General features: G+C 41.5%; 1 long non-coding RNA gene across 3 annotated transcripts in view; it reads right to left on the bottom strand.

Annotated features, from left to right (window-relative positions):
- Positions 1-5,664, bottom strand: part of LOC133260601 (uncharacterized) — a 122,632-nt gene extending 116,968 nt beyond the window's left edge. For 2 of the 3 annotated variants that reach the window (XR_009740887.1, XR_009740886.1), the window contains exon 1: positions 5,140-5,664. This is a non-coding gene — a long non-coding RNA (uncharacterized LOC133260601). Of the gene's footprint in view, positions 1-483; positions 1,557-5,139 lie in introns of those variants that run through there. The other variant, XR_009740885.1, reaches the window with a different exon arrangement.
- Positions 5,665-22,550: the final 16,886 nt, after the last annotated feature.

Genomic DNA, 22,550 nt, shown 5'->3' on the forward strand with positions numbered 1-22,550 from the left:
GCTTGCCATCTACCTCTACAAGGATTAAATCATGTGCTGCTGCAGCTGCTGACCTTCAACACCCACCGGAGGAGTTCAAGGTGAAGAGCAGAAATGAGGTGCTCTGTGCTCTCGGAAAACTGGCAGCACAGTCTTCAGTTTGTTAGATATTCTCAGGAGCTGATATTATGAGCCCAATTCTTGTATTTCCTCATATCTACAAAAGCACTAGAATCCTTCATTGTGACGACTGTTTCTTATGACTAGCAGAAGCTTCATGAAACCAGCAGAAACTTTCTAAAAAATAAATATGCTGGATTGCACGTACTCCTTTATCAAAATCACATGTATGCTGTCCTTCCCCACTACTCTTTGGAGTCGTTTCTTAGACCTAGCTGTCTCCCTGGCTGCAGCCCTCATTTTGCCCCCAATAAATCTTAACTTGAAACTTTAAAAAAAAAAAACAAAACTTTGGCGGTGTCTTTGCCTCCCTCTTTCTCTCACCTTACATCAGCCCTTCAGCAAATCGTTAGCTCTTCTTCAAAATATATCCAAAATCTTACCACCTTTAACTTACTGCAACCTACATCTTCTCAGGATCTTCCAGTATCTTCTCAAATACTCTCCCATCTTCCATTTTGTATTGCTAGGGTTGTTTTCCCACACAATTTCCAGAGAGAACCTTTTAATGTACAGCTATGTCATTTTATTGCACGCATGCTTAGTTGCTTCAGTCATGTCTGACTCTTTGTGACCCTATGGACTGAGCCAGCCACGCCCTCTGTCCCTGGGATTTCCTAGGCAAGAATTCTGGAGTGGGTTGCCATGCCCTCCTCCAGGGGATCTTCTCTACCCTGGACTGAACCTGTGTCTCCTGCATCTCCTGCACTGCAGGCAGATTCTCTACCAATGAGCCACCAGAGAAGCCCAAATCATTTTATTATTCTATCCTAAAATTCCTAAGGGCTTCCTATCCCCCTTAGTTCACCCATGTGGCTTCATTTTTAATAAGATTAATGCATTTTAAATTCCATTAGTAAATTCATGATTAAATGAATAAACTTCACTTCTGCTAATTAGAAGTTTTATAGGCAAACCAAATGGCCTACTCTGCTGAACTGAAATTCAGTTCAGTTCAGTTCAGTCGCTCAGTCGCGTCCGACTCTTTGCGACCCCATGAATCGCAGCACGCCAGGCCTCCCTGTCCATCACCAACTCCCGGAGTTCACTCAAATTCACATCAAGTCTGTGATGCCATCCAGCCATCTCATCCTCCGTTGTCTCCTTTTCCTCCTGCCCCCAATCCCTTCCAGCATCAGAGTCTTCTCCAATGAGTCAACTCTTCGCATGAGGTGGCCAAAGTACTGGAGTTTTAGCTTTAGCATCATTCCTGCCAAAGAACACCTAGGACTGATCTCCTTGCAGTCCATGGGACTCTCAAAAGTCTTCTCCAACACTACAGTTCAAAAGCATCAATTCTTCGGTGCTCAGCTTTCTTCACAGTCCAACTCTCACATCCATACATGACCACTGGAAAAGCCATAGTGTGACCTCTAAATAGATAGATATAACATGACAAGATGCATAAACTTGCAACTGATGGTTATTATGGATACTAAGGAAAAGGGAAAAAACTGCAATATGAACAAGAATGCTCAATAGTAATTGGATTTGGACTTAGTACAGGGTCATAAAGTAATACCACAAAGACCTCAGATTAGTTCTTTAATGACTTCAAAGAACCTTGGACATTTTGAAGAATTTTATTGCTGGAAATAGGGGAACTAATAATTGAAAAAGTTTCCAAAGGAGCCACAGAAGATGGTTATCAGTAAAGCACTGGTTTGTCTGCCTTTTTTTCTTGTTGACACCAGTGTGTCCACTACACACAACAGGACAAGTGCTTAGGTGGTAGGGATTCAGTAGTGACCAGAATAGAGAAAATCTCTGGACTTTAGAGTTCACAGACTGTAAATTCAAAAACAAAGTATTATAGTGAGATTGCATACTTTAATGGAACTATATCCAATGGACACTGTTGGATATTGAAAGGAACAATCAACTCTGTTTAAGGGGATGGATGGTCATAGCAGTCTTTACAAGGGTTGGTCTTGAAGGATTTTAGAAGAGACCCTTAGGAAAATTCACTATAATGGACCTGGGACACCTCCTTATCATCATCATCACCACCAACATCAAAATTTTCCCTTCTACTGGCAAGTAGATGTGATTGAGAGACCACAACTTGTGTCATCTCTTGTAATTCTCTACCATCACCATCACAACAAGTACCTTTCAGACAATGTAAGTTAGTGGTTAAGACCACAGGTCCTACTTTCAGATCCTGATTTCATCACATGCTAGTTCAAAGAACCTGGGAAAGACACTGAAGCGAAGTATCTAACTCTAAAGGCTGACACACTCTTTTTAAAGGATAAGCTGTATATCTGGAGGGGGAAGAACTTGTAATTCCCACCAATCCTCTGCTTGAGGCCCTTTGGTTAAAAAATCTTGCTTGCTTACTCATTTGAAATACATATTTCCATGAATCAGAGTGCCTGACATCTTACATACAAATAGGCTGATGAAAGTTGAGACTGGCAATCTCTATGGACCTATCGTTTATGTACCAGGAAAGGCACTAAAACTAGTTCAAACCCCCCAAAATCACCATCACCAGGAGTGCCTTAGAAAGCGCGTGACTTAGTGATTGTTCCACAGACTCTACATTCAAATCCTGGCTCACCACTTGCCAGCTGAGAGACCGAGAGCCACTCACTCAACCTCTCTGCTAAGTTTTCTCGTGTGTAAAAATGAGGACCTTCTCCACCGACTGGTAAGGATTAAACAAGATAACAGACATAAAGTACTTAAGCCACTGCAAATCAACATTGCAAATCATCAAAAAATTCAACTGATATTGTTAACAATTATTTGATGGAACAACTGCCTGGTCCACTGAACTGAGGTTTCACTGTAGAGTGAATCAGCCCCTGCCCTGTACCTACTTCCATCATAAAGAACTTTATTAGCTGGGACAGGAAAGGATAAATGACATTGTAATGTCTCACTTTCTGGCAAAGAGGGGATTACTTGGCTTGGTATGGAATAAAGGGAAGGCGAATCCCTTAACTTGTAATTGCAGTCAAAAGAATCAAAGTACGACCTAGTGCAGAGAGATGTGACATCTCTATTTTCGGCAGATCCCCAAACAGGATACTCTTCTAGGATGCCTGTTAACCTTTCTCTAACACCATCCTATTTCACGCACATCTACACAGGATGGAATGCAAGCACCAGTGCATTTTCAGCTTCATAGACGCTGGAGAGTATGGTCCCTGCAGCACGCATAAAACCTATAAGAGCAAGTAGCACGTGATACTCTCAGTCAACATTTGTTTAATTAGTGCATGTGAACATTTCCCTTCTACTCAGCTGACTGGATCAAGACTGAATTATTTCAGACCCTGGGGCCAATCAGATTCCCTCTTGCAAAAGCTCAATTCAGGTTCTGGAGAATATGGATATTTTTTCATTGGAGTATAATTGCTTTACCATGTTGTGGTAGTTTCTACTGTACAACAACGTGAATCAGCTGTATGTATACATACATCCCCTCCCTCTTGAGCCTCCCTCCTACCCCCACCCACCCCACCTCTCTAGGTCATCAGAGAACTGAGCTGAGTTCCCTGTGCTATATAGCAGCTTCCCACTAGCTGTATATTTTACATATGGTAGTTAAATATGTCAGTGCTGAATATAGATTTATGAGCAGTCTGTCCTGGCTTTATAATGTGGTATAAACTCTGAAGTTAAGGACATCAGTGAATGGAGGAGGAAAAAGGCAAGCTTGGAAACAGGCAACTGGTCATCTGGGAAGTGAAAAAAGCAAAGCAAATGTACAGATAAAATCCAGAGACAAGAGCCCTTAAAATCCTAGAGAGAAAGACACAGAGCTGGAGGGAGTAGCTATGTTGGATTTATATTTCTGATTCCAATTCCTAGTTCCTGGTCTTCATAAAGCTGAGCTTCACACCCTTCCCTAGGTATGGGGACATATTACTGTCTCCTCCATTGAATCCACCCTTGTTTTCATCATTTTGGACTAGTTTCAGTTTGCACAGGGGGCTTCCTGGTGGCTCAGATGGTAAAGAATCTGTCTGCAATGCGGGAGATCCAGGTTCAATTCCTGAGTTTGGAAGCTCCGGAGAAGGGAATGGCTACCTGCTCCAGTACTCTTGCCGGGAAAATCCCATGGACAGAGAAGCCTGGTAGGCTGCAGTCCATGGGGTCGCTAAGAGTCGGACACAACTGAGCGACTTCACTTTCACTTTTCACTTTCATGCACTGGAGAAGGAAATGGCAACCCACTCCAGTGTTCTTGCCTGGAGAATCTCAGGGACAGCGTTGCCTGGTGGGCTGCTGTTTATGGGGTTGCACAGAGTTGGACATGACTGAAGTGACTTAGCAGCAGCAGCCAGTATTCTTGCCTAGAGAATTCCATTGACAGAGGACCCTGGTGGGCTATGGTCCATAGGGTCACAAACAATCTGTACAATCAAATCCCTAAAACAACAGTAATTTGCCAAGGTGTGCAAAGAATGATGCAAATGACACTGTCTCAAAGCCAGGAACATTTAGTAACTTTCAAATGAAATATTATAATGGCTTGGGTGCCTACATCTAATTTACATAATGAGGTAAATGTTTCCTTAGATTCATCACCTCTGCCTTTCTAAAGACTTCAAAAAAAGCTTTTTATAGATTTTCAGAGTTTTTTTTCTCCCTGATATCTAAACTATCTGCATAATAAAGGTGAATTAAAAAAAAGTTCTGATAGAAGTGAAATGTAATATTTAGAGCTTCCAATTAATTTAAATAATTAAAAATTTTTTATTCAGGGGACTGAGTAACTATTTTCAGAATAGATAATATGATTTTTCTTATGAGCACAGTTACTCACTGGGTTTTTACTTCCTGCTTGGCCTACTGTGGCTCTCCAGTTTTTCTGAGTAAAATCCAGAATGCTCCCAATATTCTATGAGGTCTGTCTTCCCTTGTCATAGGAACACTCTCCCATGACCTTTCCTTCTGCCTTCAGTCAATCAGTCTCTCTCCCTCCTTCCCTCTTCCCTCCTCCATTTTCCCACCTGAACTTACCACACAGCCTCACACCTCAGAGCCTTTGCACCAGCTGCCCCCCTGTCTAGATCACCCCTGCCTTAGACATCGAGAAGTCTTGCTTCTTTCACCTCCTTCAAATTTCTGCTTAAATGTCATCTCAGAGCAGTCCCACCATCCCGTTTAAAATTACAATCTCTCCTACATTCTCAATCCATCTAGTTTTTTGTAGCACTTATCAACTTCTTGGAGACGGGGAAGGCCACCCACTCCAGTATTCTGGAGTTCAGTATTCTGGAATTCATGGAGAATTCCATGGACTGTATAGTCCATGGGGCCGCAAAGAGACATGACTGAGTAACTTTCACTTTCTATCAGCTTCCACTATATCATATAACTCATGTGTTAAATATGTTTATTGTTCATCTTCTGTCTCCACCCTCCCCAAAAGAATGTAAATCCCATAGGCTTGGAAATCTTTGCTTTTTTTCTGTTTCCCAAGCACCTGTACAGGAGGTGGTCAATGAATAGCTGTCTGTTGAATGAATGAATATCAAAAGGAGACACCAGGACTTTCCTGGTGGCCCAGTAGTTGAGAATCCGCTTGCCAATGCAGAGGACGTGAGTTTGATCCCTGGTCAAGGAGGATTCCACACGCCTCAGGGCAACCAAGCCCTGTGCCACAGCTACTAAAGCCCGAGCGCTGTAGAGCCTGTGCTCCACAAGAGAAGCCGCCGCAATAAGAAGCTAGCTCACAACTACAGAGTGGGCCCCGCTCACTGCAACCAGAGAAAACCCATGCACAGCAACACAGACACAGAACATCCAAAAGTAAAAGTTAAAAAATTTTTTTAATAAATAAAATAAAATTCTACTTTTTAAAAATACGGAGACATCCGCTTCAGGCTTGGGACAATCCTGCACTAATGTACTCAGGGTATGCTGGAGCCTGCTCACACCAGTCTGCACCTCTTTCCAGCTCCTCCTCTGGTTACATCATGCTGGTAGTTGGGAATCAGTGATGGTCGGAGTATTTACATCATAGAACTGACAAGGTTTACAAATCAGAGCCTTTTTCTTTTTTTTCTTCATCCTCAGGAGAGCTGGATGGTAAACAGTTACCAGCACACCGCCTCGGCCTAACATTGTGAAAAATATTATGAGAATTGCTAAGTTTTAGCTGAGAGAATTGATCAATCAGAACTTATCTCATCTGGCCTGCTTTGCTCCTCAGACGCTAAATACCACTGAACACAAACACCATACTCTTGTCAGGGTTGGTGTGACGGTATGTATCTGTTATCACTACCAAGAAGAGCAGTGGATTAAACATGGTCACACTCTAACAATGTATGTGATCTACTGCTCAATCTATATTGAGGACACAAATAAAAGTGTGTAGGTTCTCCATTTGAATAATTCCTCAGTTTAACTCTTGCAGAATTTAACAGCACAACCATCAACTTGATATTAGATTTTAGTTTAGTTGAAATGTTTGACAAGCCCCAAGCACTGTGATAAGAAATGAAGACACTAAGGCTAATAAAACATGTCTCTGGTCCTCAAGGTGCCCAGTCTATGGAGAGAAAAATACAGATAAAGCTAAGATACTTCAAGATATAGACACACACAAATAATCAAAATGATTCATTCTTGTTGTCACCTGCAATTTTTTCATTTTTCCAAAATACAAGCCTAGGGATGAAAATTTTGATATAATGCAAATGGTCACTGGATCCTACCTTTGGTTCATCTCCTGAAGGGGGTCAGGCTAACATTCATATCTTCTGGTGTTGTTGGAGGAATGGAGGAGAAGAAAAAGTAGGGAAGGACCAGGAAGTGGAACCACCCCAACACACATGGCAAGGAGGCAGAAGATGGATCATAATAACTCTGGCACCATATTTTAGAATCAGATCAAAGGAAGCAAGCATCAACTAACCAGGAAACTTCCGGAAACTGAGCTGAATGCAGAGACCCAGAATGAGAGTGACCCTGTGCTTCAGCTTGCTCAGGACTATCCTGATTTACACCTGTTCCCCTAGTACTGGTCTGGTTCAGCATTTGTATGAGATAAAAGTCAATCAGCTTAGATCATTAATAATCATCCTGAGAAATATTAAGACAGAGCAGACATAGACCATTGGGTGGTACCAGATGAACCCGCACTTACCCCTGGAAACCCAAGCCAGTTAGCCTAGTTGTCTCTTTAACTTTGCAGCAACATGATACTATATACCAATCCAAAACCCCATCTACTGTGGAAAGCTGGAATATATAATGGATGCCATCTGCTGTCTTTTATCTTCCGATACACCTCTCTTCTCTATGTGAAATACGTCCACACACACCCACGGTGACCCAGCCTGAGAAGTAGCACTCAACAGCATCCCCAGTTCTAGGTCTTTTCTCCATAAGCCTAAAAGTGCTGGGCCATCTTTCTGGCCTTGTCTGGAGACCCTACCTCAGAATGAAGCCAATAAAAAGATATGAGACAGGACGCCAGGGCATGAAACGGTAAGCTGGTGGTGATGGATTTACTACAGAAGTAAGGCTGGAGCAGATGATGATATAGCTTTTAATCTTTATTTTTTTCCAAAAATGAACCTTATCCAAGATTCTACATTTTTCTCACAACTTTATTCTGAAGAAGGTACTACATAGCTCTCAGAATTGACCCACTCATTTCTACGGCTGCTGCCTCTCATTTCAGACCCCCATCATCTCTCAGCTGGAGTTTTGCAATAATCTCCTTAATGGTCTATCCATCACCACTGTCCACCCCACTACCTCTTACCCTATACTCCTCAGAGTTACCAATGTGATTTATTCAAAATTCAGATACAGCTCTTCCTTGACTTATGATGGAGCTACATCCTGATAAATGCATAGTAAACTGAAAATATCTTTAAGTACAAAGTACACTTAATAGAAAACCATACTCAATATTTTGTGCTACCTTATAAGGGAAAAAAAATCTGAAAAGGAATATATATATGTATATAACCAAGTTGGGCTTCCTAGTGGTGTTGCTAGTGGTAAAGAACCTGCCTGCCAATGCAGGAGACATAAGAGACACGGGTTCTATTCCCTGGTTGGGAAGATCCCTTGGAGAAAATGGCAACCTACTCCAGCATTCTTGCCTGGAGAATCCCATTGACAGCAGAGCCTGGCAGACTATCCATGGGGTCACAAAGAGTTGGACACAACTGAAAAAAATCACTGAAGATAGTGGTTGCAGCCATGAAATTAAGAGACACTTACTCCTTGGAAGGAAAGTTATGATCAACCTAGATAGCATATTCAAAAGCAGAGACATTACTTTGCCAACAAAGGTCCGTCTAGTCAAGGCTATGGTTTTTCCAGTGGTCATGTATGGATGTGAGAGTTGGACTGTGAAGAAAGCTGAGTGCCGAAGAATTGATGCTTTTGAACTGTGGTGTTGGAGAAGACTCTTGAGAGTCCCTTGGACTGCAAGGAGATCCAACCAGTCCATCCTAAAGGAGATCAGTCCTGGGTGTTCTTTGGAAGGACTGATACTAAAGCTGAAACTACAATACTTTGGCCACCTCATGTGAAGAGTTGACTCATTGGAAAAGACTCTGATGGACAGGAGTTTGAGTAAACTCTGGGAGTTGGTGATGGACAGGGAAGCCCGGCGTGCTGCGATTCATGCGGTCTCAAAGAGACAGACACGACCGAGCGACTGAACTGAACTGAGCGACTAACACAACAACATCTAAACCTTCCAAACATCATAGTTTGGCCTGCTGCTGCTGCTAAGTCACTTCAGTCGTGTCCGACTCTGTGCGTCCCCATAGACGGCAGCCCACCAGGCTCCCCCGTCCCTGGGATTCTCTAGGCAAGAACACTGGAGTGGGTTGCCATTTCCTTCAATGCATGAAAGTGAAAAGTGAAAGTGAAGTCGCTCAGTCGTGTCCAACTCCTAGCGACCCCATGGACTGCAGCCTACCAGGCTCCTCCATCCATGGGATTTTCCAGGCAAGAGTACTGGAGTGGTGTGCCATTGCCTTTGACCTTAAAAGTGCTCAGAACACTTACATTAGCCTACAGTTGGAGAAAATCATCTAACAAAGCCTATTTTATAATAAAATGTTTAATATCTCCTGTAACTTACTGAGTATTCTACTGAAAGTGAAAAACAGAATGGTCATATGGGTCCAGAATGATTATATGGATACAGAGAGGTTGCAAGTGTGTAGGTTGTTTACCCCTGTGATCACATAGATGACTGGGGGCTTCTGCTCAACACCACTGCCCAGCATCATAAGGGAATGTGCCTGCTTAGTCGCTCAGTTGTGTCCAACTCTTTGCAATCCCACGGACTGTAGCCCACCAGGCTCCTCTGTCCATTGGGATTCAGGCAAGAATAGAGGAGTGGGTTGCCATACTTTCCTCCAGGGGATCTTCCCAACCCATGGATTGAACCCATGGCAGGTGGATTCTTTACTGGCTGAGCCTCCAGGGAAGCCTATCATAATGCATACTGCTTGCCTTGGAAAAGATCAAAATTCAAAGTATGGTCTCCATGGAATATGAATTGCTTCCCAGGTGGCTCAGTGGTAAAGAATCTGCCTGCCAATACAGGAGATGGGGGTTCGATCCCTGGGTTGGGAAGAATCCCTGGAGAAGGAAATAGCAACCCACTCCTGTATTCTTGCCTGGAGAATCCCATGGATAGAGGAGCCTGGCGATCTCCATGGGGTCTCAAAAGAGTCAGACACAACTGAGCGACTAAACAACAAAGTGTTTTGGGTTGAACCATCGTAAGTTGGGGGTCATCTGTTTATACCACTCTCCACACTGGCTCTCCATGCCTGTTGGAGCATGGAGGTAAAATTCTGCAGGGACTCACAGAGCTGCCTCCTGTCTGTCTCCCCACATGTACCAGCCTCTTTTGTAACCACACCCCGTCTGTTCTCCAAACTCCAAGCCCACACAACTGCCTACTCTGAAGCCTTCATATTTCCACGCCCTGCTCAACTACTCCAGCTACACAGAACACTCACTCCTCTCTCATCTCAGTTGTAGAACTACCCCTTCATGTAAACCACATGACCTCCAAGGCCCCAGAGGTGGAATTTAACACGTCTGTCCACTTGTCACACCTTACTGCCTTACTTGTCAGTGTGTGTCTTTCTCTAGGGTTAGACCTAAACCTTTTGAGGGTAAGTCTCTCCCTGGGACTAACTTTCTTGCTATACCCCCTTCGCCTCCTCAGCCCACCCTCACACATCTTATCTCCACTCAGGGGGATGTATTTCTTTACACCATGGGGTCCTCAGCTCCTCCTCAGGGAAATCTTTGGTTCTCATGTTTAGTTAAGGCTAGGTGATAATGAGAGCACTATTATCTTGAATCTGTGAGACAGTTATTATTAATCTTTTCTTTTACCAGAACAGAACAATTACTCTTACAGAATTTTCTCATACAATTTCCACAGCTCCAGGATATGCCATTTTACATTATGAAAACAATTCCTTTTGGCCCTTCAATACCCAATGGACTATAACCTGAGTCACTATTAAACAATGCTGAGAGAGAAGCACTTTCCCAAATGGGTTTATCTGTTTCATGGTGAACAATTACAGATATGAGGCTAAAATAAAACATGTAAAAGTAATTAATTATTTGAAGCTAGAGTTAATTCTAGGTTATAAATGAATCTTTTATTATAAAAATAATTGACTTTCTTTTTTTTTTTTTTCTTTTTGGTCGTGCCTGGCTTGTGGGATCTTCATTCCCCAATCAGGGATTCAAGGTGGCAGTGAAAGTGCAGAGTTCTAACCACTCGACTGCCAGTGAATTCCCACTATTTTCTTAATACAAAATAGCTTCAACCACCACTTTAAAATCAATCAGCTTTTCTTCCTGAGTTCAGACACCACTTTAAAATCAATCAGCTTTTCTTCCTGAGTTCATTAAATTTGCATTGTTTATTTTTTGATAGAAGAAACATAATTTTTCACAGACATAGAAAACTTACGCTTACCAAAGGGGGTAGTGTGGTGGGGGATAAAATGGAAATTTGAGATTAACTGATACATACCACTATTTATAAAACAAACAGCAAGGACCTACTGTATAGCACAGAGAACTATTTGAACACATCATAATAATCTATAAGGAAAAGATTCAGAAAAATAATCTATGTAACTGAGTCTCTGTGCTATATACCTGAAACTAACATGATATTGTAAATCAACTATGCTTCAATTAAAAAAAAAGATGTAAAAAAGAATTTTTTGGGTCACATTTGCTGATATATAATTTATATACTGTAAAATTTATATTTAGGTGTACAGTTCTATGAAAGATGACAAAAAATACAATTTTGAAGAATCAAGAATATCTCCCTTATTCCAAAATGTTCCCTTATGCTCTTTCCATCATTCTTCTCTCACTCTCAGCCCCTATCAACCACTAATCAGTTTCTCTTCCTATAATTCTGTCTTTTGCAGAATGTCACATAAATGAAATCACATAGTTTGTAGCTTATTTTTTTTTTTAACTCGGCATAATTATTCTGAGATGTATTCATCTTACTGCATGAATTACTTCAGTAATTCATTTCTTTTTGCTGCTGAGTAGTATTCCATTGTATGGCTGTAACTGAATTTCTTCATCCATTCTCCTACAGATAGACACTTTGTTTCCAGTACATTTTAGTGACTGTGACTAAAGATGCTGTAAGTATTTGCACAAAACACAGGTTTTCGTGTGGACATACGCCTCAATTTCTCCTTGATTAATACTTAAGAGTGGAATTACTGGGTCTCACAGTAAGTGACTGTTTCCAAGCAGCAGCCAACTGTTTTCCAACATCGTTGGACCATTCTGCACTTCCACCAGCAGCCTACCAGAGTTCCCGTTGTTCTATGTCCTCGCCACCATTTGTTTGTTTTTTCAATTTCATCATTTTAATAGGTGCATAGTGATACCACGTTGTGGTTTTGAATTTTATTAGTTTCAATCCCTTGATTTGAATACTGTTAGAGTCATTGAGTCAAGTCTAGCGATTTTTCATACAAAAAATTCTCAGTCCGTTGTGACTGTGGGACCAGAAAGAACTTATAGTGCCAAACATGTGCACCACTGAGTTTTAAAAAACATTTTTTATTCTTCTTATTAAGAATAGCTATTCTCTTTTTCCATAAAGAATAACCCTGTTTCACAGCATGTAAAAAATTTACAGTAAAAGCAACAAATATTTATTGCACCAAGGCAATGGCACCCCACTCCAGTACTCTTGCCTGGAAAATCCCATGGACGGAGGAGCCTGGTAGGCTGCAGTCCATGGGGTCGCTAAGAGTCAGACACGACTGAGCGACTTCACTTTCACTTTTCACTTTCATGTATTGGAGAAGGAAATGGCAACCCACTCCAGTGTTCTTGCCTGGAGAATCCCAGGGATGGGGGAGCCTGGTAGGCTATCGTCTATGGGGTCACACAGAGTCGGACACGACTGAAGTGACTTAGCATAGCATAGCATAGCATACTCTGAATAAGGCTATATGCAGAAATCATTGTCTTGTTCGCAATATCCATTCTTCTCTTCCTCCTTAGTAATAGATGCTCTGATTTAGCTGGGTATATGGCTAAGTAGAATAAAGGTTATGTTTTCAGTCTCCCTTGGAACCAACAGTGGCCACATGATGTACAAGTGTCATGTGACAACTACTTGGAACCTCCCTTAAGTGACAGTTGGCCTGTGCCCTTTGTCCCCTTTGTCTTGTCCCTTCCTCCTACCAGATACAGAGCTAAGAAAGCCACCTTAATCCACGAGTTAACCCTGACTATGGGGCCACGCACCAAGGACCAACAAGATAGAAGCAGGGATTCCCTGGCAGTCCAGTGGTTAGGACTCCACACTTACACTTCCTGGGGCCCAGGTTCAGTCCCTGATGGGGGAACTAATATTCTCACAGGCCACACAGCCTAAAAAAAGAAGCAACCTGAGTTCCTGAGAATTTTTTGAACTTTTGGACTTTTAGATGAAAAAAAATTATATCTTGTTGTGGCAGAATGAACAACTGCCCCTAATTCTTTGCTCCTCCCTATACCCCCATCCTTTTCATGGCCTTGTCATGGGCATGTGTCTTGACCCTTTGACTGCAGGCTCAACCATGTGACTTCTTCGTGAGTAGAAACAACAGGGGCTGATTCTGAGACCAGGCCTTATGGGGCCTGCTTGCTGCTTGGTGTCTCTTATTTTACCAGAAGAACAACCCTGGTTAGCCTTGCCCCCACCCCAACCCAAGGAAGAAGGAGGCCATCCCAATCAAACCACAGACCTCAGCGAGTGGCAGAGTTGCCTCAGCTGCCAAACCTGCGAACAATCCCATCAACTTCAGCCTAGGTCAGTCAAAACACAGACAACAACTGTAGAGGATTACTGATTTAAGCCAGTGAGTTAAGCATGGCTTGTTATTTAGGAATACCTACCTGACTGATACACCTGGGCTTCCTATGTGGCTCAGTGGTAAAGAATCTGCCTGCCAAGGAGACTCAGTTCGATTCCTGGGTCAGGAAGATTCTCTGGAGAAGGAAACAGCACCCCCACTCCAGTATTCTTGCTTGGGAAACCCCATGGACAGAGGAGCCTGGTGGGCTCCAGTCCACGGGGTCACAAAAGAGTCAGACACGACTTGGCAACTAAACAATAACAGCTGATACACTCATTCAAGACACTATCATTTTTACCTATTATTCAGAGCCAAAGCAAATCCTAATTAATTTAGATAAAAAGGAGTATAAGATAAAGTCCCAAGTCTTTTAGGAGTGTGCAACCAAAAAGGAAAATAGGCAATCTCTATCAAAATACCAATGACAGTTTTCACAGAACTAGAACAAATTATCTGCAAAATTTGTATGGAAGCACAAAAGACTCCAAATTGCCAATCTTGAGAAAGAACAGAAATGGACATGTCACACTTCCTGACTTCAGACTATACTACAAAGCTATGGTTTTGTGGCACAAAAACAGACATGATCAATAGAACAGAATAGAGAACCCAGAAATAAGTCCACGCACTTATAGTCAACTAATCTACAACAAAGGAGGCAAGAATATACCCTGGTGAAAATACTATCTCTTCAATAAGTGGTGCAGGGAGAACTGGACAGCTAACTGTAAAAAATATGAAATTAGAACATTCCCTGACACCTTATACAAAAACAGACTCAAAATGTATTAAAAACCTAAATGTAAGACCTGAAACTATGAAAAAAAAAAAACCTCCCAGAATGAAACATAGCAGAATACTTTTTGAAAAACTGTAGCAGTATTTATCTTCTAAGGCAAAGGAAACAAAAGCAAAAACAAATGAGACTTAGTTACACTTAAAAGCTTTTGCACAGCAAAGAAATCCATCAACAAAATGAAAAGATAGCCTACTCAATGGGAGAAAATATTTACAAATGATAATATAACTTACAAATGATATAATCTTTGTGTTACACTGATGATTAGTGATGTTGAGTAACTTTTCATTGTCTGTTGGCCACTTATATGTCTTCTTTGGAAAAAATGCCTATTCAGATCTTTTGCCCATTTTAAAATCAAGTTTTTTTTTTTAATAGAATTTTGTGAGCTGTTCATACATTTTGGATATAAACAAGGTTGACTATGGTTCCAGCCAATCAGATATCTCCTATTTTTCTTCCTCATTTCTTACTTTTTACCCTATAAAGTTTTTGCTTTCCACCCCATTTTCCGGCTTTCCAAAGGAGACTTTGTGAGGTGTTAAAATTTGTTTGTATCACCTAAAATATTTTCTTTAACCATTTAACGCCAGAAACATAAAGCACAAAGATTATAGTTCCTAATTAAATTGAACATCCCCAATTAGCAATGTGCTGCTGCTACTGCTAAGTCACTTCAGTCGTGTCCGACTCTGTGCGACCCCACAGACAGCAGCCCACCAGGCTCCGCCGTCCCTGGGATTCTCCAGGCAAGAACACTGGAGTGGGTTGCCATTTCCTTCTCCAATGCATGAAAGGAAAAAGTGAAAGCAAAGTCGTTCAGTTGTGTCCAACTCTCAGCAACCCCATGGACTGCAGCCTACCAGGCTCCTCCACCCATGGGATTTTCCAGGCAAGAGTACTGGAGTGGGGTGCCATTGCCTTCTCTGAAAACAAAATTCATATAATTCACTAAATACTTACTACGGGCCAGACACTAACCGAAAAACACTTCTGCCAGCATCATTTTTGTTTCATCCTCAAAAACAAACGCCATAATTCCACACCCCCTCCATATTTGTAGGGAAGAGCCATGTTTTTAACTAACGTTCATTCCCCTTAGTTTGGAAACACCACCAGTTTCCTTGAAAGACCCACTTCTCCCTTATACTTACTCCTTGGGGTGTCTCTGGCTCTAGCCTTGGACTCTGGTTCCTTGGTCATACATTTGAAATTTCGGTGGCGGTCCCAGATTCCTGGTGGTGCCTTCTGTCCTGGTTTGGCGTTCTCTTCTCATCTAATGCATGGTTCCCACATTAGCCAGCATAAGGATCCCCTGGAAGACGTGTTAAAACCCAAGTTCCTAGACCCCGCCCCCAAAGATTCTGATTGGTAAATTCTGGCTTTCAATTTGCATTTCTAACAAGCTCCCAGCTGATGCTGATGCGGCTGTGGCCTTAGGAACTGAGCTTGTTAACCATATACTAAGGCCCAGAAACTATCTTATTTACAATCCACATTTACCCAAATGGCAACCCACTCCCGTATTCTTGCCTGGAGAATTCCATGGACACAGGAACTTGGTGGGCCACAGTCCATGGGGCTGCAGAGAATGGACATGACTGAATGACTAACACATACGCTCATGGGGAAAAAAAAAAAACACTGAGGCTGACAGTTACCCCATTTTATTGGACCTGGAACTGCCTGACTCCCAAACCCAAGTTCTTTTCTATGCTGGGTTCTCAATCTGATGGCACATTAGAAACACATAAGGAACATTTAATTTACACAAATCTCATCAGACTAGAGGAATCTAGGTCTCTCGGGTGGGTTTGGGCATTTATTCATTGTTTTTACTATTCCCCATGATTCTGATGCATGTAAGACTAAGCCACTGTCTCACAGCATTGTTTCTCATATATACCTATTTTTTTTTAAATTAGTATTTATTGGAGTATAGTTGCTTTATAAATGCTTCCACTGTACAGCAAGTGAATCAGCCATATATTTACATGTATTCTTTCCCTTTTGGGCTTTTCTATTCAGGTCACAGCAATGCATTAAGCAGAGGTCCCTGTGCTATACAATAGGTTCTCATTAGTTAACTATTTTATGTAGTATAACTATATATTTTATCTAGTACTGATAACATGGTATCAGTGCTATATATGTGTCAATCTCAATCTCCCAATTCCTCCCACCTGTGTGGCAGTCCTAACACAGGTTGGAAAAGAATTTTCAGACACAGAATATTGCAGAAAGGATTGAGTTTATTAAGAACAAAGAGCAGAAATAATGTGGGCACTGCTAGTGCAGTGGGCTGACACCTCCTGACAGGCCAGGGAGAGTCGATGTTTTTCCTGGATTCCTTGAGGCTGCCAATTTTTATAGCCTCAAGCCAAAGAAAATTCCTGCTGGCAGATTGGCATTACGTGATTGGTTATGGTAATAGGGTGAGTACCAGGATGAGAATTTTTGCCTAATTTGGGGTCAGGAAGCTGGCTGGTAAGGATAGGGGAGGGGGGTGGGGCGGCAGGGGGGTGGTATTTTGAGCAACAGTTACAAAGGGGTTTGCTCAGTTCCAGAGGTGGGCTCCTCTGGAGCCCTCTGGTTTGTTCTTGGCTCCATGTCTGTGGCCTTGGCGCAGGACTCCGTATCACCACCATCCTTTTCCCCTTGGTATCCATATATTTGTTCTCTATGTCTAGAAAAATACTAAAGGTGATCTTACTCGCAAAGCAGAAATAAGAGACGCAATCATATATACCTATTTCTGAATTCCCTTTTCCTTTTTCGGTTTTAGCAGAATCACTTTCTTCTCCTTTTGTTACCTCTCCAAAGTCACCCCTAAAATTTCAGATGGTCTGGAGTGTGTTTAGCCAGAGCACAGTAGGGACCAGGTACATGATGACAGGACATTACATCCAGAGACTAAAATGCTTTCTCACTGCAGAGAGGAATAATGAGGAATGGTATGAAAACTGTCTTTTCAGAATGTCAGAGCAGAGTGTGTATGAGTGCAAAGGATAATGACACAGTTGGAAGGCCACTGAATCAGACAGCACTGTTGAATGTGGTTAGATGGATGTTTCCTTATAATAGGCTTTTCTTTTGGTTGACAGAGATGGAAAGGAAAGATAGTGTATCTTTGTCCTCTGGGAAGTACTGATGACCTCTGAGAAACGGAGTTCCAGAATTGATGAAGGGGCCCCATGGGTAGTCACGCACTGCAACCACACTTGTTCTAACAAAGAATGTGTCTTATGTGCAATGAAGTGGACACTCTCAATACCCCCAATATGTACCCATTGTCATTTTACCACAATCGGAATAATTCATAACACAGTGAAGACAGAAGTAGTCAATGATTTTAGAAGCATATGAAATAAACAATTTTTCAGTTAGGATACATGATATTTTGCCAATCAAACGTATTTCTAAGTATTTCTTCCCTTTCACCAAAATATAAGATTCTTTTTTCTAACAACTGGTTATTTCCAAATAGCAAAGTGCTCAAGGAATAAAGTTTGGAGCTATGTATGTGCTATGCGCTGTGCTGTGCTGAGTCACTCAGTCACATCCGACTCTTGCAACCCCATGGACTGGCCCGTCAGGCTCCTCTGTCCATGGGGATTCTCCAGGCAAGACTGCTGGAGTGGGTTGCCATGCCCTCCTCATGTATGTGCTACATTGGCAAGCAAATTTAAACAGTCCCTATTTTGTCACACAATAAAGAAACAGTGTGATACTGACAGTCATGAGTTAGGAAGGCTAGAGACCCTGGAATACGGGTGATTAAAATAATAGAGTTCATTCCATCCAGTTTGATTCATTCATTCATTCACTCACTCACTCAACATTTAGTAAGGACCTAGGTGCTAGAAATGACATCAAGCACTACTGGAAAACAAGGGTAAAATAAAACCGTCGTCTTTGAACTTTAATCAAAGAAAAGCCTAGTGATAACTAACGTGTAAAGGTACTTTTTGAGGAATCGATGAGACATACAAACCCTAGTAGTTCCCTGGTGGGATAGTGGATAAGAATCCACCTGTCAATGCCGAAGATACGGGTACGACCCCTGATCTGGGAAGATTCCACATGTCAAGGGCCAGTAAAGCTTGTGTGCCACAAATACTGAGCCCGCACTCTAGAGCCGTCAGGGTGCAACTCCTGAGCCCACGTGCTGCAAGTGCTGAAGCCTGTGTGCCTAGAGTCTGTGCTCTACAGCAAGAGAAACCACTGTAATGAGAAGTCTGTGCACTCCCACGAAGGGTAGCCCCCGACTCGCAACAACTAGAGAAAGCCTGCGTGTAGAAACAAAGACCCAGTGCAACCAAAAATTAACTTACTTTTAAAAAAACACTGAATTATTCTAATCAGGGATGCTACCTACCTGCCCAGATGTCTGGGCTTGCCATCATTCTAACAGGCACAAACATGGACAGCATATGCTAACAACAAATATGACTCTTCTAAACATCCATGCGATTCCCAGATAATTTCCTTTCATGGCCTGCTCTTCCTGAATACAGAAAACTTTCTAAGTGCCAGTATGGACATTGTTACATCACACAGCTAAACAGCACCACGCTCATATTGCTCACCATGTAAAATACTGACATTTGCTAATTCGGTTTTGGAGATTAAATATTTCATTACCTAGGGATTATCATTTTCACATCAAGTTAAACAAAGTATCATTGTACAACAGTTACAGAAAATGATGATCATTTGGAAGATGTACCTTTTCAGGATTTACTACCTGTGGAAAGGTTTAGATAATTTGTAACTTTTTGACAACTGAAAGGAACAGATGGTATTTTTCTGACTGCATCAGGGAGTGGCTAATGAGCATGAGCAAACTGGCAGAGAGCCACTTCGGATTCATTTCTAGGACAAAAAGAAATGAAACATTACCACCCAAAGAACTTGCTGGTAATTTTTTTTCCTTTAAAGAAACTGGAAACAATTCATACATTTTTTTTTCTTCTTCTTTAGCTGCTCCTTTAAAATATTCAGAGCACAGAAATATATTTTGTTCAATTCACTTGGTTGTATGACTAATTCATGAATAAAAAGTATGTATTGTACACCTGTTGTTCAGTCGCTGAGTTGTCTTCAACTCTTTTACAACCCCATGGACTACAGCCCACCAGGCTCCTCTGTCCAACTGTAGTGGGTTGCCATGGCCTACTCCAGGGGATCTCCCTGAACTGGGGATTGAACTTGAGTCTCCTGCATTGGCAGGTGGATTCTTTATCAGAGTCATTGTATGGTAAAGAATGTACCACTGGATGTACCACTGGGAAGTCCACTGTATACTTTTGTGCAATACTTTTTAACAGTTTTACTGAGATATAATTCACATAACACAATTCACCCATTTAAAGTGTACAGATTCAAGGATTTAATATGCCCACACTGTTGTACGTCTAATCACCATAATCAACTGTAGAATATTTCATTACTCCAAAATCCTGTACCCCTTGCCTCCATCCTCTCACCTTTTCCAGCCCCTAGGTATCTACTTTGCCTCTATAGATTTGCCCATTTTTAACATTTCATATAAATGGAATCATACACTATATGATCCTTTGTGACTGGTTTCTTTCACTTAGCGTATTTCCAGATTCATTCATGTTGTAGTACGCATAGGTATTTCTTTTTATTGCCAAATAAATTATATGTATATATATATATATATCACATTTATCCATTATCAGTTAATGGACATTTGGGTTGTCTTCACTTTTTGGTATTACGAATAATCCTGCTATGAATTTTTATGTTCAAGTTTTGTGTGGGCACATGCTTTCATTTCTCTTGGGGATATACCTGGGAAAGAATTGCTGGATAATACGGTAACGCTATGTTTAAGCATTTGAGGGATTGCCAAAGCAGCTGCACCATTTTACACTCTCACGAGCAATGTATGTGGGTTCCAATTTCTCCACATCCTTAACAACACTTGTTATTTCCTGTCTATGTGATTATAACCCATCCTAGTGAACGTGAAATGGCATCTGATTTCCATTTGTCTTTTCACTTTCACAATGATTTTATTTGGGCTATTTTTATATGGGAGAAGAAGGTTGTGAAAACTTCTCATTATCTTTAAAGATTATCCTCATATTCAGATGTGATTTTTTTGCCTGATCCCTCCTCACCTCTCTTTATAATAGTGTCCCATTTTTCCTTTGAGGAGGACTAAACCTTATCCAATCTCAGTCTATACAATTTGAGTAGAGCTGACCCCTTCACCTCTAGCTCCAGAATGAACACCTGAATCAGGCCTGGCTAATTGGAACCCTTAGACTGGGGACTAGTTGGGAGAGAAAAACCACACCAGTCATGTGAAAGAGATAATTTAATACAAACACATATTAATCAGGTATCAAGTTGTTAACCAGGACACTAAACAGTAGAAAGAGAACCCTAAAAATTCTGGAGGTAGCAACTGCAGGAACCAACTTCTGCCCTTAAAGCAAGGGGATGGAGTGAAGAGGTTAGAATTATTAAAACAGGACTTCCCTGGTGGCCCACTGGATAAGAATCCATCTGCCAATGCAGACTGGGGACATGAGTAAATCTCCAGTCTGGGAAGATTCCATGTGCCTCAGAGCAACTAAGCCTGTTTATCACAATTGCTGAAGCTCTCGCACTCTAGAGCCCACATGCTGCAACTACCGAAGCTTGCGCTCTACAATGAGAGAAGCCACCACAACGAGAAGCCCACACATCTCAACAAAGAGTAGCCCCTGCTGGCCACAACTGGAGAAGGCCCACACAAAAAGCAGCGAAGACCCAGAACAACCAAAAAAAATTTTAAGAAATTTTAAAGATTATTAAAACAGAACACGGAGAAGGAGCCCTTGGAGCTGAAACAGCTGAGAAGGCAAACTCCAATGTCTCTCAGCTCAGAATGGGCTCCAGCCAGCTAGTGCCGGCTTTCTGGTCAGGGGTAAGGGCTGCAGGCAAGAAACTGCAGCAGCTAGAGTGAAGAAGTGGCACTCTCAAGAACCCCAGGCACTCAAGGAGTCTATAGTAAGTTCACAGGAAGAAGCACACCCTTTCTTCTTCCATGCTCCTTCCAGGTCCTGCCTTAGTGCCCCTCATTGGCAGAATCTAAGAGAAAACTGCCACCAGACAACTGTGGTTTGCAAAGCTCCAGCGCCACAATACAGAGCACAGAAAGGTGGACTTGGAGCTGCCTCACCTTTGGCTACTCAGCATTCATGTGTACCCTTCTTTACACTTTAAATTTTCATACAATAATTCAACAACTCCCAGTTGTATGATGCAACTGTCCTTCATACAAAAGAAGTTATTCTCACACTTCACAAAATCAGAAGATGCAAAATACTAATGGTCATTGCAGCTACACAGGCTATGCTAATTACCCCTTAATTTCAATCTCAGTCCCAGCTGAAATTCTGTTACCAAAAGATTAAATGGTAAAGTTAATCTCAAATAAGAAAAACTTGTAGTGGGTGGGAGAGCAAGGGCCTGGGAGTTTGGGGTTAATAGATGGAAACTATCACATATAGAAAGGATAAGAAACAAGGACCTAATGTATAGCAGATGGAACTATAGTCAATATCCTGGGATAAACCATAATGGAAAAGAATATTAAAAAAGAATGTATATATGTGTAAAACTGAGTCACTGCTGTACAGAAGAAATGAATACAACATTGTAAATCAACTGTACTTCATTAAAAAATAAATTTAAAAAACATGTAAAATTAATTAGGAAAAGGAAAAGATAGTATTATGTGAATGTATGATTCTTTTATATATATATTGTACATTTATACATAATGTATATGCACATATATTTATATATGTATAACATTTATATAATGTATGCTACTGCTAAGTCAATTCAGTCGTGTCCGACTCTGAGCAACCCCATGGACTGCAGCATACTAGGCTCCTTCGTCCATGGGATTTTCCAGGCAAAAGTTATATAATGTATATGTGTATGCATATTATATATACATATACACATATAGTTATTGGGCTTCCCTGGTGGTTCAGATGGTAAAGAATCTACCTGCAATGTAGATCTGGGTTCGATCCTGGGTTGGGAAGATCCCCTGGAAGAGGGCATAGAAACCCACTCCAGTATTCTTGCCTGGAGAATCCCCATGGACAGAGGAGCCTGGTAGGCTGGCTACAGAGTGGGATACGACTGAGCGACTAAGCACATATAGTTCTAGATACATACACACATAACAA

This window comes from Bos javanicus, chromosome 14 (assembly GCF_032452875.1).
Source record: "Bos javanicus breed banteng chromosome 14, ARS-OSU_banteng_1.0, whole genome shotgun sequence".
NCBI classification, from domain to species: Eukaryota; Metazoa; Chordata; class Mammalia; order Artiodactyla; family Bovidae; genus Bos; species Bos javanicus.